This window comes from Athene noctua, chromosome 27 (genome assembly GCF_965140245.1).
Source record: "Athene noctua chromosome 27, bAthNoc1.hap1.1, whole genome shotgun sequence".
Classification (NCBI taxonomy): Eukaryota; Metazoa; Chordata; class Aves; order Strigiformes; family Strigidae; genus Athene; species Athene noctua.
This window is the reverse complement of record NC_134063.1, coordinates 4992887-5005575: the sequence shown is the minus strand read 5'-3', so window position 1 is coordinate 5005575 and position 12689 is coordinate 4992887. Positions and strand designations below refer to the sequence as shown.

General features: G+C 47.3%; 1 long non-coding RNA gene across 2 annotated transcripts; it reads right to left on the bottom strand.

Moving 5' to 3' along the window:
- Positions 1–1293: 1293 nt before the first annotated feature.
- Positions 1294–9822, bottom strand: LOC141970939 (uncharacterized). Of its 2 annotated transcripts, none has more exons than XR_012635241.1 (5): positions 9732–9822; positions 5533–5618; positions 2826–2920; positions 2057–2188; positions 1294–1821 (listed from the first exon to the last, which is right to left on the bottom strand). It is a non-coding gene; the product is annotated as an uncharacterized LOC141970939 (long non-coding RNA). The 2 variants fall into 2 exon arrangements; XR_012635242.1 differs by having other exon boundaries at positions 1294–1818.
- Between the last annotated feature and the right edge of the window lie 2867 nt (positions 9823–12689).

Sequence of the window (12689 nt, the reverse complement as noted above, 5' to 3'; positions counted from 1 at the left end):
AATTATTCTGCCTGAATCGTTTGCTCCGCTCAGCCTCAGGGTGCTCTCAGGATGAACCTCTTCCCTCTTCTGCTCTCACCCCAGGAATCCTAGTTTAGTCCAGTTGACTGCTGGGGCACATACAGAATTGTAGTGACAAGGAATAGCTTATATTACTATAGCACCTTCGCTAATGCGTGGTACCACAGAAAGCAAGCCATTTTGGGGCTGGATAAAGGGAATTAAATGAGCAGGCTTCAGTAGTGTGTGAGCATATGTAGAGTGTAAGGAATAATTATTTACTTCCACAAAAAAAAAAAAAAAGAAGAAAAAAGCTATTGTCAGGGCCTTTGACTAAGCTTTTATAGGCTCATCTGAAATGCCCAGTAGGGCAAACAGCACGAAACCCTGTTTACTGACATCAGAGATGAAGTTGGGATTCTGGCAGAAGGAGCCAGGGTTTCTGCTGTCAATCCGTGGGTCTCAGGATAACAATTTCCCTGGCCCATGCATCTAGATCACTATGCAGCGCTGGTCTCTGGCTCCCTGGTTGCTAGGGCAGCCCAGATTTCTATACCAAAGAATGTCCTCTCTTTCCTACTCTCCTCCCCAAACACTGGAGGATTTCCCTCTTCCACTTTCTGTGTCCTTCTTTCCACATTGTATTGGCACTTAATCTGCTGGTTTGTGCCATTAGCAAACCGATGTGCCATTATCTAGTGGCACAAGTCAGCACTGGTCTGTTGAAGGTAACAGAAGTGCCCTATTCCTGTGCTACCACAGAGTTTGGCCCTCAAGTCTGGCTGCAAAGTGTCAATTCACTGGACACACCAGTGGTTCCCCAGTTGTGGTCCTTGGGTCAGTGGTGGCCTGCAAGGGCATAGAAAAATCCACTGCCACCAGTAATATTTATGAATAAATCTATTTTGCATGGCTTCACCTAGAGATCCTGGGGATGTCTGAGGTAACACTGGGTCAGAACGTTTGGGAGCAAAACCAGCAGCCGTGCTGGTAACACGGCATTGCACCTCTCTAGTTTCTTCCATTTCCCTCTGTCTCTGCCTCGACTCTGCTCTCAGACACATCCGCCAAAATCTAGAAACATCTCTGATTTACTCCTCCCAGATGCTGTAGGATTTGTGCTGGGGTGACAGAGGCGACACAAAGGGATGTGCTCTCTTCTAGGAAAAAAAGACAAGAACTGGCATGTCCCGCCTGCCAGTTTGAGGAGCCCGGTGACTGCTAATGAGTGTCACTGGGACAGATCTTCAGCCGGCGTAAATGAGCACTAGCTGATTTTAAGTCCACAAGGACTTTAGTGGAACTATGTTGATTTACACCAGAAGAGCAGCTGGTCCAGGGCTGAGGCTGGCTGGGGAAAACCCCCTGGAGTTTCCATCAGTGGGTGTGAGAGTGGGGTAGAAGCCGGCTGCGTGTGTGAAGGGGTGCAGAAAGCAAATAAAGGGAAGAATAGGAAATGCACATCTTACAGGATTGACTTCTCCAACAAACGCTTTTTTTTTCCTTCTTCCCACTTCCCTTCTTCCCCACCTCCAGCAGCTCCTCTCACACACGCTCCCTCTCCGTGCTGCTCATCTCCCTTTGTGCACCTCTTACCGCACTCTCCTCTCTAAACAGGTGCAGTTGCCACTCAATAGACTTTAATTACCACTTCAAGGGCTCTCACCAGGGTCTGTTGGGAGGGTGGAGATGAATTTTCCTGAGGATTATGCGTATATCTGAGTTCTTTTTAGTCAGATGGCAATATTGCTGTCAGTCTGTATCCTTCGAGAGATTGTTTCTTCATGTTCTCTCTGCTTGTGTTAACAAAAAGCAAAACTGCTGAGGAAGGAAAAACACCCCAGCCATTAGCTAGATTAATTATCAGGACAGCAAACTAGTCTAGAGAAGAATATTATGGACAGTTTTTAAAAAAAAGGGAGTCTCAGATGAGCTTCTAAAACATTATTTCTGCTTGCAAATAGGCCAAATTTTCAGAAGTGGAGAGCTCAGCATCTTCAAAGATTTCTGTGGGAGACTGGGGTCTAAAAATACAAGTTGTTTTTAACCACTTTACCTTCTTTCTTGCTCCGTGCTCTTCCCACCGCAGCTCGCTGGAGAAACGCACTGTTAATGCATTCTGCTGGTACCCCGGGGGATTCCTCCAGAGTGAACATGTCAGTTGATTTCTGTCTTCAGCATAGTTTGCCTATGATGGAGAGTTATTCCCAATGTTTAACTAGTAACATAACATTATTTTTATTATTAAGATCCTCTTCAAAAGACAATCCTGGAGAATGCAGAGCAGAAGCTTACATCTGCCGGATTTGCTTGAAAATTGTTTGCACAGCGTGTGAGCATGCACTTGTGTATAAATGGAGATGCACATGGAAATGGATATACGTGCTTATACATGCCAATACATGCACCACTGGAAAAGACAGGAGCTGGAAATGTAACAGTATCTTTTGGGACAGGGAAGTTTTCCAAATATTTGAAAAATAATTTTGCTTTTGCTCAACATTAACATTTTTCATAAAATGAAAAGCAGGAAGGAGATTTTTTTTATATAGCAAATTAAGCAGCATTTTCTTCTGCCAAAATTAAGTTTGTTTTCCTAAACAAGCAATTCAGCAAACAGGGGAAATAGTGTAACCGAATCTGCATTTCTGCATACATGTTTTCTGTGAAACATTTTGCCTAGCTCCAAAACAGCTGGGCAGATGCAACATCTAGGCTTCTGTTTGGCACTCGCTTCTGTACTGGTCCCCGAGCACGCACCAGTGTCCGTGCCAGAGGGCAATACAGCAACGTCCCTGCGGGAGAGTCTGGGCTGAGGTTCTTACGTGTAAGTCGTGTCTCTGCACCCGAGCAGCATTCATCTCCCAGCCAGCACGGTCTGCCTCTGTGCACTCCTGCCTGCTCTCAGTTCTCTTGGTACCTGCAGCACGACGACAGAGGGGATGAAGGAAAGACAGACGGACAACACTGATGGGAATATGCTGGTATAAAAGCAGAGTAATCACAGTCCCAGTTCTGTCCTAAGACATCTCTTTAGTCTGTCTGGGAATGTTCTGTTCCTCCTCCCTGAGGCTTGGAGTGCAACTGTGACCTGAGAAAGTAATGAGGTGCGTGGCACCATGGGCTTGGTGTGGGACAGGGCTGCCCGTTGGTGCAGGGTCTGTGATGGGAAAAGGAAGAGGCATGGTGATGTGCCTACAAGGGATTCCCCTGGGCAAGCACAGCATCTCCGGGCCACTTTCTCTGGACTTTCCCCTCACTCAGGGGGACCCTGTACTTCTCCACCAGGAATCCTGCAGTCCATTCCTCTCCTATTCCTGCCCTCCCCAGCCTCTGGAGATCTGCCAGCCCTCCTGACATTCCCACTCTTCATTTCCCAGGTTGTGTCCTTCTACTTCTCTCTGTAGCTCTTTATTTCAGCTTCTAGGATTTTAAAATCCTTCTGCCTTCATCATGTCTTCCTCCCCCGCCTCCTTCCTGTTCTTGTGCATTTTGCTTTCCAGGCCCATCTACCACATGTTCTCCTGCCATTTATGTGGGACTGGGATGAACATTGATCACAGCCATCTCAAACCCATCTCTCTCTTTCCCAGAGAACCAATGAAAATGTCACCCATGAGATAATCATCATGTCGCTCACGTCCCTTAATTGCTCTCAAAGTACACATCGAGGCTGCAGAGCCTCTTTGAAAGGCAGGTTCTGGCCTTTGGCACATTATTGACAGGCTGTTGATAGGCCCCTTTGTTGAGGAGCAATTTTGTCCCTTTTGCTGTACAATTTTTTGTTGTGGGTTTTTTTGTGGGTTTTTTTTTTTTTTTTTTTTTAAAGACAGCTCTTTCAGAGAGAGTAGACTTTAAAAATAGAGCTGAGCTTTGAATGAACAGGCACCAGGCTTATTCCTGAGAAGCAGTGTCATACATGTGAGATGAGAGCTACCAGCATGTTTCATGCAAGACTCCATACAAGAAATCAAAGCTGTGGTGACTGATAGCTTCGTCCTAGTTGCTTTTTATTCCTTCCCCTCTTAGACCTGGTAATTAGATGTTTACTTGCATTGTATTACTAAACTATTAGATGTCTTGTGTGTGCGAGTGCATGGTCCCTGGTAAATAAGTAAGAGGAAGTTGACACTCAGGCTGTGCAGCAACCCATTTGTTTCTATTAGCGATAATTATTTTGTTTATTTAATACCTGCTGATTAAAATGGACTAAGATTTCCGCATCACAGCAGCCCTTCGCTGTCTGAAAAGCCGTACAGGTCCGGGGCAATTGCTGGTGAAAGGGAATATGGAGAGCAGAACAAAGCACACTTGCTCTCCCATTACTGTCATGGGCAGAGATCTTCCATTAGCAGTGCGGAGTCTATGACACAGAGCTGAGCAATTCTCACATCACCTACTGATTCCTGTAGTACACAGGCGCTTTAAAGCCACCTCTTTAATATAAATTTACTTTAACATGCCCTCCCCGTGTAAGCTGGGCTCCCACTGTGGTAGATGCTGCCTGGACACCTCAAGTTAACCCTAGTAAAGCCTTCGGCATGGCCGCACAGCCAAGCTCCACTCTCCGTCTAAGTAGACTTTCAACACAATCCTTAGCAAAATCTCCAGGCTATATGCAACTAAAACCTAACCCTGACAGAAATGAAATTCTTTCCTCTCTGAAACAATGTCCCTTGGAATGATTTTGCTGTTAATGAACCCCGACTGAGCTGCTGTATTCTGGAGCCACTGGTGTGCATTTTAACAAGGAGCTCTCTATGTGTGGATGTGCATCAACATAGCCAGCCCCCATAATGGAAGTCTGTTCAGCATTGTAAGTCCCGCATTAGCCTGTGCCTGTAGGAACCCTGGGACGTTCCACTGAGACTGCCTGAAGGTAATCATCTCTCCCAGCCTCCTGGCTGTCCCTAACCAAGTGCTCCGCTTGCATCTATTCCAGGAAACAGCTCTGGAGATTATAAAGTTTAGACCCTAATGCATTCACTAGCAACAAGGGGGGGAAAGTGCCGTTTGATTATAGATGAAAAGGAAAAATGCAAGGGGCTATGGTATTCAGAAAAACCTTCAGCACGCTGTGATTTGGTTGTTGAACCCTGTAAGGGACTGGAAGCCCTTGAACTTCATTGTTTTCTCTGAGTCAGTTCAGCCAAATCATAAGCATTCCTTGAAAAACACGGTCCACCTCAAATTCATCTTAGAATCCTGCGTGATTCAAATTGCGTGATCCCAGTACTTCCCACCACAGAAACCCGTTTCATACATGACATCCACTTAAATACATATTTTGTGTGTGTGTGTAGCACACACATCACAGGGAGCAGCACATATATGCATTATTTAGCTCAGTTGTACGTTACAGAGAATGGAGTCCATTCCGTGAAAATTCAGGAAAATTACTTCTTTCCAAGCCATTCCCTTATGGATAGGCCAGCAGAAAAATATAATGCCTGTCATCTAGAAAAAGAAAAATCAGCTAATTTATTTTTAAAAGTTGTGGACTCGTTAGTTGGCATCTATTGTTCTACCTACCTGTGTGGCACCTTGTCAGGTTATGTAAAATCTGCACATACGTCTGTTGCCAAACACACCTTCATCAGCACGTAGTGAGAACTGTGCTAAAATAAAATGTTGGCTGAATTAGATGGAGCGGATTAGAAAGATGAGAAAAGATAAGCTAGGAGAAAATAAGATGATAAATAGGCCTGGCAAGATAGATGGATAATCTTCCTCCCAGGCCAAACATGACAAGATAATAACCTTTTTCTTTTCTCTAGTTCCATTTGCTCTTGGATCTCCAGAGCTCTATAAATTATCACTTAATTTGGTCTTTTGGTACCCCTGTGAAATGGGTATCACAATGTCCATTTTTACAGAAAAGGAATCTAAGGTACATTACTTAGGAATAGGTTTAAGTTTAAGATTAGGATTGCAAAAATCAACCAAACTGTTCTCTTTTGTGGGTTTGGTGCTTAGCCATCACTGTGCCTCGGGCCCTATGGTACGCCGAAGACAAGCAGGTAAAATCAGCGAGCTACAGCCGCCTTTCCACACCTCTGCCACGCTGTTTGCACGGCCAAGCCAGAGCCAGAGTGAGTCTTGGCCTCTCCTTCCGAGTGTGTCCCTGTTCCCGTCGCCAGCTGGGGACAGTGACTGTCACAAGAGCCAGGCAGCGCTCAGAGCTAGGAGCAGGTGCTGTGAGGGCGCAGCTCTCCTTCTGCTCCCTTATCATGTTGTGATCTGGAGAGCAGAGGTTGCACCTGGCGATGGGATCAGGGTAACTTCCCTTTCACCCCTTATGCTTTCAGAATATAGATTATTTCTGAGCAAATCTAAACAACCTGTATGAGCAACTGATAAGCTCATTAAACATTCAGGACTATGACGGCGCTTTCTGAATCCAGAGGAGGCTTGTCTGAACTGTCCTTCGCTCTCCTTGCTCAGGAGAAATTCCCTAGATTCAGTCTGAGTCTGCAGCTTGCAAAGCATTTGGTCCTTTTCTGGAGCCTTTACCTTCCAGATGGTGACACCTTAACCAAGTGGGAGATCCTAAGTAAAGTTTTCTATCGCTTTGTGTCATTGATTTCTCCACGTACATTCATCTGGCAACACAGAGCAACGGAATATTTGATTAAACAGAATTACAGACCACAACATTAATAATTTTGTGAGTTTAACTGAAAAGATTTGCAATTGTTCTCCCTGGGAGCTGTGCAATTTTCTCCTTCTTCTTAAGAGAAAACTCTCCTTTCTACTTTAATGGCAGGGTGTATTGTCATCTTACAGTAGCACGTACTGACTATTGCTTCAATCTGGGGGGGCTTGAATCCATGCAATATTCATCTGGGTTGGAACCTTGTAGGTGGACTGTTCATCATGGCTCTAGATTTTCAAAAGAAGTTAGCAATTTGGAATACCTTATATTTGTGTTTGAGACACTTTGAAAGGGGAGTGATTATGAGAGAGGCAGGTGCTTAGAGGTCCCTGAAAATCAGGACTAGTTGAAATATGTCGTGTTGAGCACCCGAGAACACTAAAGGCTTTGGAAAGTCACAGAGGGGTGTTCTGTGTCTGAACATGACTTGGGAAGACTGTACAGCCTTAAGTAACACAGGATAAAAAGCAGATCTTTGCATAACATTATGGAAACATCCTTTAATCCTCAGTTCAGCCAAGTGCTTAACTTTAGGCATGGATTTGATTCCTGTGGGAGTTAAGTGCTGAAGGTTCTGCAAGTGTATTTGTATTTTCCCAAAGCGGGGCCTGAGATTGTGCAAGTTACTGTAGGTTTGGTTTATGAAAATTTCTGAGTTGATCTCCAAATTAAAATAAAACAAAAGGCAAAGTTCTCCCCTCCATCCTGAAGTGTGATGCTGAGTAGGACACACAAGGCTTTCTGCATGTCCATGCATTCACATGCAGAGCCACAGACTGTACCATGAAATGTCTATTCTTTGCACTTCATAAAAACCTCAAGCCTGAGTCACAGACTGTGTTAAGTGCTGAACAAACACAGAACAAAATGTCCATGCCCCAAAGAGATTACAGTCTCATGCAGCCGGGCTGCTCGCTGTGCTCACCGTGGTGATGTAACTGTAGGGCTTGAATTCATGCAAGATTCTGCAGGGCTGCAAACATGCACTCGAAAAGCAAACAAGTAATCATGCAAACAAAACCCACCCAGCTCCTCCCCTGGTCAATCAGCAACCCATCTGAAAAATCTTTGCTTGGCAACTCTTGTTGGAGCCTCCCCTTAGAGCTCGGAGGCTGCTGAAGGCAAAATCTTGTTATTGACCCTCAGCTGCACTACTACACGCACGCCGGCGCGGTCTGTTTATAAACAAGGGAAAACTAAAAACTCCATACTCATTATACACCAGGAAGGGGGCCATATCTCACAATCAAAACTCGCAGGAGCCATCTGGTCTCTGTAAATAAGGGCTACTGGAGTCAGGGCAGGAGTGTGTAATGATCGGAGATGTGAATAGCCCTATTCATGCAAGCAGTATAACAAGTACTAAGCTAGTAGCGTGCTTAAGGCTCTGCTGAGTCCAACAAAAATGTGGCAGTAAGGTGGTTTTAATTTTTTTTTTTCCCGTTGCAGGGTCAAACCTACAGCTACAGGATGGAGGTTCTTTGGCGGCACGGGCTGGATGCTTTCTGCACATATGGGAGTCGGGATAATGTACGCTCAGCCCTGATTTGTCAGCAGGGCGCCGTGGCCAGGATTTTCAAAGCTGCTTGGAGGGCAGGTCCGTTTAATCGGAGCGAGTGCTGAAGTCTCCAGATATCCTGGGCAGCCTTAGGATATTCAAACACAAACATCAATATCGAATATTGTATTAACTGTTCCTTAGCCTTTTTTTTTTTTTTTTTTTTTTTTCCTTTTCTTGCGCTATTTCGTCTCTAGGATTAAATTTAGGAAATTTTATTAAATGAATATCCCAGCATCTATTTTACTAAAGACAGGATTTACAAAGGCATTTCAGCACCTAAAGATAGATCATTTTAATAGAATTTACCACTGAATTTGGTACCCCACTCCTATTTTCAGGTGAAGTGTACGCTGACTTCTATTACAAATCCCACCAGGATGCTAACGTTTGTTCTAAACTCATTCAGTTTTTAAGAGGTGTTAAACAGTGACGCATTTCGAGGCTGCACAACATCAGAGCAGCCTTTGAGGGGAGGCCTGCCCGTACAGAATGTCTGCATCAATTTTATCACCTGTTTTTCATCTCTTCTGTGCTCTGGGTCCTTATCAGGACCTTAGAGTAGTTCCACAGGAGGTTTATTTCTTTTGCTTTCCTAGTAATGGATTGCTCTGGAGGGGTCTGAATTTAGTATCTTAACGGAGACAACTCCCATTGATGTCGGCGAGCAGAAAAGCCAAATTCTTTGCTCAGAGTTGTTCCGTAAGATCTGACTCCGGCCCCGATTCGCTTGCGTACCTAAATCCTGCTGAAGTGTTTGCTGAACTGGGGCTGGAGGCAGGTGCTTAAATTGAAGTGTGTGCTTAAAAGCCTGGCTGAGCCAGACCCCCTGTCTCCTCTTGTCCAGGGGAGGGAATCGGGTTCGGCAGGACCACGCTTGTGTCGCAGTGCAGTAGTGGACCCCGGCGCACGCAGACACACGCACATCGAGTGCGCATGAATGCAGGTGTTCGAACGAGACTGAATGTAAAATTGCATGTGAATGCAGGTGCCTGGAGCAGGCACAGCGCCTAGGTCTGCACGCCAAGTTCAGGTGTCTGGGGCGGAACAAATCTCTGCCAAAGAGAGAAGAACCTCGACATGTTTATCCAAGCTCAAAAGCTGTTGCAGATCTTGCATCTGAAATCCACTCTCTTTTTCCTGCTGAGATTCCCAAGCACCTCCCAGTCTCCCAGCTACTCACAGCCTGAAATCCTACCAGATGCCATGATTGCAGTGGAAAAGCAGCTCATTACTGGAGTGGCAGGCAACGCACAGACAAATATTTGTGCAAGGCATACAGAGCCTGGAGACTGGAACACATTGTCTCTCTGATGGGAGGAGGAAAGGGAAAAGAGGATCTTGCCTTTAGCAAAATTAAATAACAAAAATCTATACAGTGTTTATTTCTGGCAAAACTTAAAATGTTTCCTTCTAGCAGGCAATGTGGTAACCTCCTCCCAGATTGATTTCCAGTTTATGCATTTTGCTAAAGACTTTAAGGGTCAGGAATTAAATTGAATTAAGTTCAGATCTTACCCTGAATCCCCTGTTCTTCAGAGACCTCTGTGTTAGGATTTCTCAGAAAGGAGACAGGATTGTATCCTTCTATGAGATGATTTTTTTTTTTTGAGATCTACAGAAAATTGCCAGTAAAAAAAAAGGTTACAAAATATGCCCTAAACAAATTGAAACGCGACTTTGATTAAGCAATACACTCCGCACAATATAAAATTTAGTTAGCTTTGAGGATATGATATCATCTGTTACTATTTTTTTATATTAAATATGAAATCTGATTAGGCAATTTCCCAAAATGCGGAGATAAACCCATAAAAGCAGGAGTAGGTATTTGGTGCATTATCATTTTCTAGCTTCTCCTCAAGTTCTTTTGCATGCCTGCGTTGAGGCGGGAGATAAAGAACAGGATTTCTTGCCCTTATTTTACAGCTGAACTTCAAAGGGAAAAGACCTTATATTGATGTTGTAAGGGACAAGGCGTTACAAAAACTGAACCTCAGCACTCTGTTGCTCTGAGGAAAGATCACAAACTGAGTCACTGTGCGGACACAGAACTGATGGCAGATGTTAAAAGATTTACAGATAGAGACCAGAAAGATACCTCTCCATTCAAATTCCACAGGCAAGCTTTTCCACCATTAGTTTGTTCCGTGTATCTAACGAATACTTCTGAAGGACGTGTGTATATTCAAGGCCTTAAAGGAAATATCAACTTTCTTTTCAAGTGGTTTTCTTCTTTCCCAAATATTTAATGCCAAAACAGCAAATAGGAATTTCCTTAAAATGGAGAACAGCTTGTTTCCTTTTCCTCTCAGAGACCAACATTACTTAAGAAAAATACAGGTGTAAAGACAGGAGACAGGGACAGGCTGAGCCTTGGATTATATTGCCTTGTTGAGCCTCTGTTTAGTAAAGTATTTAAACATACGTTTAACAGAGCTGGGTGAGAATTTTCAATGAATAGGGATTCATTTAGTGAACAGTCTTCCAAAAATGGAGATAAAACCAATGCAGCAAACCACTTCAGCTGACAAGGACAATATGAAATGCTTTCCAAAGTGCTCAAACACTTTACTCTTAACATTTTATCTTTTTTTATTTTCTAAATTATATCCATGGTTTAATAATCTAAACAGAGGAAAAAAAAAAATGTTTTATTACAGCTCGTGCAAATTTCTGAGTTGAGGCAGAGTTAGGTATTTTGTTGTTTAAATTTTGTCAAAATTAAAACAGAAAAACTTTGTTAATTTTATCCTACTTGATTTGGGGGGGGACACTGAGCATTTTATGAACAAATCCATTGAGCACTTAAACGTAATACAACCTGTCAATGGACCCTAGATGTACCACTAAAGCCAGACAAATTATGAGTACCCAGCTAGAATAAACTACTGAGGAAAAATATTTTCAAATAACTGTTCATTGAAGAATTTACTCCCAACAGCATCTTGGTGAAATATTCTATTTGTCCTAGAGAATTTTAAGAGCAACTTTATGCAGGAACTACCAGCCAGCCCCATGTCAAATCAATCATTTGGGGGGTTTTGGCAGAAAGCTGGTGGAGACGGACGGTGTCGATGGCATCCAGAGTCATATGGTCGTTCTTGGCTCCCGACCGGGTTTAGTCCCAGGCTTAGCCCACGGCTGGGTCTTACCTGGGGCTACTCGGGAGAGCGCGGCTCAGGCTGCTCCAGCCTCCCTCCCTCCCACCACGCTCAGCCCTCGGCTCTCGGGCAGACCCCGACCCCCCGCCCGCAGCCTCGCCGGGCGCCTCTGGGGCTGGTGTCTGTGGGCCCTGCCCGGACAGCAGCGGCACCTTCAAACCGCACCGGCGCTTCTGCGCCAGCACCGGGCATCGCGCGGGCTGACCGGGGCCGTGCCCGCGCCCGTTCCCAGCTCTCTGCCCCCCAGACCCCGCTTCCTATTGTCCCCTCGGGACTGGGCTCACCCTGGCCCCGGCCGCTCCCGGTGAGCGAGTCCAGCGGCGCTCCGCAGCTCTGGGAGGGGGGCCGGGCGGGGAGAGTCCTGCCCCGACCTGCCCGTGCCCGGTGCCGGTGCCCAGTACCCGGTGCCGGCGCCCGGTGCCCTATACCCGGTGCCGATGCCCGGTGACAGGCGTCAATGCCCGGTGCCGATGCCCGGCACACGGTACCAAGTGGCCGGTGCCGGTACCCGGATACGCGGTACCCGGTGCCCGATACCCGATTCCCGGTACGCGGTGCCGGATGCCCGGTGCCGGTGCCCGATACTCGGTACTCGGTGCCGGTGCCCGATACCCGATGCCCGGTGCCCGGTGCCCGATGCTCGGTGCCCGATACCCGATGCCCGGTGCCCGAAACCCGATGATCGGTGCCCGGTGCCGGTGCCCGATACTCGGTGCCCGGTGCCGGTGCCGGTGCCCGATGCTCGGTGCCCGATACCGGATACCCGGTGCCGATACCCGGTGCCGATGCCCGGTGCCGATGCCCGGTGCCGGTGCCGGTGCGCGGCCGCGGGCGGGACGCGCCGCTCGGGCCCTGTCCGTGGTGCTGATCGCGGCCCCGCCAGGCCGGGCGGCCCGGCCCTCCTCCCCCCGCTGCCCTCCGCCCCTGCCCCCGCTGCCCCCGGGGCAAGGGCCGGGGGAGGCCGGTCCCTGCCCCTGCGCACCCCGGGACGCTGCAGCCCCCCAGCCCCCTGAGCGAGGTCCCTCTGCCGGCCCCGCCGCCGGGGGAGCTGCCCGGCTCCCTGGCAGAGGGGCGACCGGCTCCACAGGTGGCCAGGGCGCCCCTCGCCATCCCCCGGGCACCCCCGGCTCGGGCCGGCCCCCGTCGCCCTCGGCCGAGCCTGGCTCCGCACCCTCGCTGGAGCTCACCTGTCCCTGGGTCACCTTTGCAGGCGGAGGGGCTGGGAAAGCTGCCCGGCCTCTGCCTCGGGGCTTTTATCAGCCACCGAGGGGGGGGTGGCGGGAGGAGCGCCCGGGCGGAGACTCTTCGCTTT